The following is a 6,512-nucleotide window of genomic DNA, read 5'->3' on the forward strand; positions in this document are numbered from 1 at the left end:
AAGGGCGTATGCGTTTTTTCCTGAATATATTCAGGAAAAAACGCATACGCCCTTTTTGGCCAACCAAGCAACCTGGAAAGGCAAATCAGCGCTACAAAGCAGTCTCGCTTCCCATCGGTCAAAAGGGCCATGCTGAAAAAAGTGTCAAAACCAGAAATGCAGGACAGGCCATGGAGAAATGGGAGCCTTGCTACGCTGATGGGCGGGATGTAAATTGCCAACAGCCACTCTGGAGAAGTGTACCATCTGTCCTGAAACATCGAAAAAACACAGCTTACAGGGCATACGGCACTTCCACTCATGGGCGTATAAATTAGGGAAAACTTAAAATCAGCAAGACACAGGCACCCCAAAATTTAGGGCTGCTCTGTTGACAAGAACCTCCACTTCATGACACCTTAAATCTCCCAGGAAAGAGAAAAATGGATAAAGAAGTGGTGGTCCTTATGTACAATGGAATATCACTCAGCCATGAAATCAATGTCATAAGGCTAGTAGCAGCATGATGAGTGGATTTAGGTACGACGATTCTAAGTGAAATAAGTCACACAGAAAAAGACACTTATCATAATCTATCACTTATAGAGGGAATGTAAAAACCGTTACACTTGAACTGAATTACAAAACAGAACAGAGTCACAGGTTTAGAAAACACACTATGGCTGCTTAACGGGAAAGGTGAGGTGGGGTGATGCATAAAACAAGGGTTTCAAATTAGCTCAGATACCGTTCCATAAACCCAATATGTAATAGGAAGACCTACTGCTTGCTCAGTGAACTGGACTCAACACCCCCTATTCACCTCACAAGCATATATCTGACTTGTAAGAATCTTAAATCCTATGTATTGATATCTCTCTGGAAGTGAGTCAAGTGGGTGTAAAGCGGCATAAACACAGCCATGAAAAGCAGCTAAACCCCATTATAAAAATAAAGTACTTTAAAAAACTCGTGAAACAAAGACAGTGAAAGAGAGAGAAATTCTTACAAAATTCGTTCAGGGGCTGTGATGCCACCTGGATTGACCATATCTAGACCCACAGCTGGATGAGACATAAGGGTGGACACTCTCGGAGCTGAGAGGCTTGGTGAGGTTGGGGGAGCAAACACAGAGCCTTTAACATAATACTGCCTCTTAACCATCCCATGGGTCCCAAATATCCAGGTTCAAGGGCATCTTCTTACATCGAAAACATGCATGACAAACCCAGAATGTGGTAGACCGTGTGATCGGGAAAGGTTTCTAAAACGCACCTCATTTCTCATCTCCTTGTGCTCGGGTTTGCCATTCCAGCCACTTTACTAGCAATCTCCCTCCTTGGAGAATCAGCACCTTTAACCTCCTGTTCAGTAAAGCTTGCAAGTTGTCCTGAGGATGAACGGGAAGAGGGGGAGCCAATGAGAGACTAGCTCTAGGTGTTGGGACAGGCACAGGTCACTCTATTTTCCCATCAGGAAGAAGAATAACCACAGGCTCAGCCTGCCGCCCGGAAACAGAATAGGGCCTGAGGCCATCCTGCGCTTTTGCGGCCAGCTCCCAAAAAAGCGAGTTGAACAATGGAGCTCAGGGGCACTGCAATTCACAAACCTGCAGAGTTATAAATGATAACTCTCGTCCACAAATATATTGAGGGAAGGCAACGAAGAGGATTTGAAAGCAAGGCAGAATTGCAGGAAACAGATTTCAGGAGGTAGATTGGAATCGCCTTTAAAGCACATGAAAAGCGGCAAAACGTCGACAATGATGCCCTTGGCCAAAAAGGGCGTAGGCGTTTTTTCCTGAATATATTCAGGAAAAAACGCCTACGCCCTTTTTGGCCAACCAAGCAACCTGGAAAGGCAAATCAGCGCTACAAAGCAGTCTCGCTTCCCATCGGTCAAAAGGGCCATGCTGAAAAAAGTGTCAAAACCAGAAATGCAGGACAGGCCATGGAGAAATGCGAGCCTTGCTACGCTGATGGGTGGGATGTAAATTGCCAACAGCCACTCTGGAGAAGTGTACCGTGTGTCCTGAAACATCGAAAAAACACAGCTTAGAGCGAACAGGGCACTTCCACTCATGGGCGAATAAATTGGGAAAACTAAAAAGCAGCAAGACACAGGCACCCCAAAGTTTAGGGCTGCTCTGTTGACAAGAACCTCCACTTCATGACACCTTAAATATCCCAGGAAAGAGAAAAATGGATAAAGAAGTGGTGGTCCTTATGTACAATGGAATATCACTCAGCCATGAAATCAATGTCATAAGGCTAGTAGCAGCATGATGAGTGGATTTAGGTACGACAATTCTAAGTGAAATAAGTCACACAGAAAAGGACACTTCTCATAAGGTATCACTTATAGAGGGAATGTAAAAACCTCTACTCTTGAACTGAATTACAAAACAGAACAGAGTCACACGTTTAGAAAACACACTATGGCTGCTTAACGGGAAAGGTGAGGTGGGGTGATGCATAAAACAAGGGTTTCAAATTAGCTCAGATACCGTTCCATAAACCCAATATGTAATAGGAAGACCTACTGCTTGCTCAGTGAACTGGACTCAACACCCCCTATTCACCTCACAAGCATATATCTGACTTGTGAGAATCTTAAAACCTATGTATTGATATCTCTCTGGAAGTGAGTCAAGTGGGTGTAAAGCGGCATAAACACAGCCGTGAAAAGCAGCTAAACCCCATTATAAAAATAAAGTACTTTAAAAACTCGTGAAACAAAGACAGTGAAAGAGAGAGAAATTCTTACAAAATTCGTTCAGGGGCTGTGATGCCACCTGGATTGAACATATCTAGACCCACAGCTGGATGAGACATAAGGGTGGACACTCTCGGAGCTGAGAGGCTTGGTGAGGTTGGGGGAGCAAACACAGAGCCTTTAAAGTAATACTGCCTCTTACCCATCCCAGGGGTCCCAAATCTCCAGGTTCAAGGGCATCTTCCTACATCGAAAACATGCATGAGAAACCCAGAAGGTGGTACACCGTGTGATCGGGAAAGGTTTCTAACATGCACCTCATTTCTCATCTCCTTGTGCTCGGGTTCTCCATTCCAGCCCCTTTACTAGCAATCTCCCTCCTTGGAGAATCAGCACCTTTAACCTCCTGTTCCGTACAGCTTGCAATTTGTCCTGAGGATAAACGGGAAGAGGGGGAGCCAATGAGAGACTAGCTCTAGGTGTTGGGACAGGCACAGGTCACTCTATTTTCCCATTAGGAAGAAGAATTAACCACAGGCTCAGCCTGCCGCCCTGAACCAGAATAGGGCCTGAGGCCATCCTGCGCTTTTGCGGTCATCTCCCAAAAAAGCGAGTTGAACAATGGAGCTCCGGGGCACTGCAATTCACACACATGCAGAGTTAAAAATGATAACTCTCGTCCACAAATATATTGAGGGAATGCAAGAAGAGGATTTGAAAGCAAGGCAGAATTGCAGGAAACAGATTTCAGGAGGTAGATTCGAATCGCCTTTAAAGCACATGAAAAGCGGCAAAACGTCGACAATGATGCCCTTGGCCAAAAAGGGCGTATGCGTTTTTTCCTGAATATATTCAGGAAAAACCGCATACGCCCTTTTTTGCCAACCAAGCAACCTGGAAAGGCAAATCAGAGCTACAAAGCAGTCTCGCTTCCCATCGGTCAAAAGGGCCATGCTGAAAAAAGTGTCAAAACCAGAAATGCAGGACAGGCCATGGAGAAATGGGAGCCTTGCTACGCTGATGGGAGGGATGTAAATTGCCAACAGCCACTCTGGAGAAGTGTACCGTGTGTCCTGAAACATCGAAAAAACACAGCTTACAGGGCATACGGCACTTCCACTCATGGGCGTATAAATTAGGGAAAACTAAAAATCAGCAAGACACAGGCACCCCAAAGTTTAGGGCTGCTCTGTTGACAAGAACCTCCACTTCATTACACCTTAAATATCCCAGGAAAGAGAAAAATGGATAAAGAAGTGGTGGTCCTTATGTACAATGGAATATCACTCAGCCATGAAATCAATGTCATAAGGCTAGTAGCAGCATGATGAGTGGATTTAGGTACGACGATTCTAAGTGAAATAAGTCACACAGAAAAAGACACTTATCATAAGCTATCACTTATAGAGGGAATGTAAAAACCGTTACACTTGAACTGAATTACAAAACAGAACAGAGTCACACGTTTAGAAAACACACTATGGCTGCTTAACGGGAAAGGTGAGGTGGGATGATGCATAAAACAAGGGTTTCAAATTAGCTCAGATACCGTTCCATAAACCCAATATGTAATAGGAAGACCTACTGCTTGCTCAATGAACTGGACTCAACACCCCCTATTCACCTGACAAGCATATATCTGTCTTGTAAGAATCTTAAATCCTATGTATTGATATCTCTCTGGAAGTGAGTCAAGTGGGAGTAAAGCGGCATAAACACAGCCATGAAAAGCAGCTAAACCCCATTATAAAAATAAAGTACTTTAAAAAACTCGTGAAACAAAGACAGTGAAAGAGAGAGAAATTCTTACAAAATTCGTTCAGGGGCTGTGATGCCACCTGGATTGACCATATCTAGACCCACAGCTGGATGAGACATAAGGGTGGACACTCTCGGAGCTGAGAGGCTTGGTGAGGTTGGGGGAGCAAACACAGAGCCTTTAACGTAATACGGCCTCTTACCCATCCCAGGGGTCCCAAATCTCCAGGTTCAAGGGCATCTTCCTACATCGAAAACATGCATGAGAAACCCAGAAGGTGGTACACCGTGTGATCGGGAAAAGTTTCTAACACGCACCTCATTTCTCATCTCCTTGTGCTCAGGTTCGCCATTCCAGCCGCTTTACTAGCAATCTCCCTCCTTGGAGAATCAGCACCTTTAACCTCCTGTTCTGTACAGGTTGCAATTTGTCCTGAGGATGAACGGGAAGAGGGGGAGCCAATGAGAGACTAGCTCTAAGTGTTGGGACAGGCACAGGTCACTCTATTTTCCCATCAGGAAGAAGAATTAACCACAGGCTCAGCCTGCCGCCCGGAAAAGGAATAGGGCCTGAGGCCATCCTGCGCTTTTGCGGCCAGCTCCCAAAAAAGCGAGTTGAACAATGGAGCTCAGGGGCACTGCAATTCACAAACCTGCAGAGTTATAAATGATAACTCTCGTCCACAAATATATTGAGGGAAGGCAACGAAGAGGATTTGAAAGCAAGGCAGAATTGCAGGAAACAGATTTCAGGAGGTAGATTCGAATCGCCTTTAAAGCACATGAAAAGCGGCAAAACGTCGACAATGATGCCCTTTGCCAAAAAGGGCGTATGCGTTTTTTCCTGAATATATTCAGGATAAACGCATACGCCCTTTTTGGCCAACCAAGCAACCTGGAAAGGCAAATCAGCGCTACAAAGCATTCTCGCTTCCCATCGGTCAAAAGGGCCATGCTGAAAAAAGTGTCAAAACCAGAAATGCAGGAAAGGCCATGGAGAAATGGGAGCCTTACTACGCTGATGGGCGGGATGTAAATTGCCAACAGCCACTCTGGAGAAGTGTACGGTGTGTCATGAAACATCGAAAAAACACAGCTTACAGCGCATAGGGCACTTCCACTCATGGGCGTATAAATTGGGAAAACTAAAAATCAGCAAGACACAGGCAACCCAAAGTTTAGGGCTGCTCTGTTGACAAGAACCTCCACTTCATGACACCTTAAATATCCCAGGAAAGAGAAAAATGGATAAAGAAGTGGTGGTCCTTATGTACAATGGAATATCACTCAGCCATGAAACCAATGTCATAAGGCTAGTAGCAGCATGATGAGTGGATTTAGGTACGACGATTCTAAGTGAAATAAGTCACACAGAAAAAGACACTTATCATAAGCTATCACTTATAGAGAGAATGTAAAAACCGCTACACTTGAACTGAATTACAAAACAGAACAGAGTCACACGTTTAGAAAACACACTATGGCTGCTTAACGGGAAAGGTGAGGTGGGGTGATGCATAAAACAAGGGTTTCAAATTAGCTCACATACCGTTCCATAAACCCAATATGTAATAGGAAGACCTACTCCTTGCTCAGTGAACTGGACTCAACACCCCCTATTCACCGCACAAGAATATATCTGACTAGTAAGAATCTTAAAACCTATGTATTGATATCTCTCTGGAAGTGAGTCAAGTGGGTGTAAAGCGGCATAAACACAGCCATGAAAAGCAGCTAAACCCCATTATAAAAATAAAGTACTTTAAAAAACTCGTGAAACAAAGACAGTGAAAGAGAGAGAAATTCTTACAAAATTCGTTCAGGGGCTGTGATGCCACCTGGATTGACCATATCTAGACCCACAGATGGATGAGACATAAGGGTGGACACTCTCGGAGCTGAGAGGCTTGGTGAGGTTGGGGGAGCAAACACAGAGCCTTTAAAGTAATACTGCCTCTTACCCATCCCATGGGTCCCAAATCTCCAGGTTCAAGGGCATCCTCCTACATCGAAAACATGCATGAGAAACCCAGAAGGTGGTACACCGTGTGATCGGGAAA

The 6,512-nt window shown here is 44.6% G+C and overlaps 1 long non-coding RNA gene across 1 annotated transcript in view; it reads right to left on the reverse strand.

Annotated features, from left to right (window-relative positions):
• Nucleotides 1-6,309, reverse strand: part of LOC309660695 — a 182,656-nt gene extending 176,347 nt beyond the window's left edge. Inside the window, exon 1 of the long non-coding RNA XR_014263551.1 lies at nt 6,034-6,309. This is a non-coding gene — a long non-coding RNA (uncharacterized lncRNA). The remainder of the gene's footprint in view (nt 1-6,033) is intronic.
• Nucleotides 6,310-6,512: the final 203 nt, after the last annotated feature.

Source organism: Balaenoptera physalus, assembly GCF_965194825.1.
Source record: "Balaenoptera physalus genome assembly, contig: SUPER_4_unloc_7, whole genome shotgun sequence".
NCBI classification, from domain to species: Eukaryota; Metazoa; Chordata; class Mammalia; order Artiodactyla; family Balaenopteridae; genus Balaenoptera; species Balaenoptera physalus.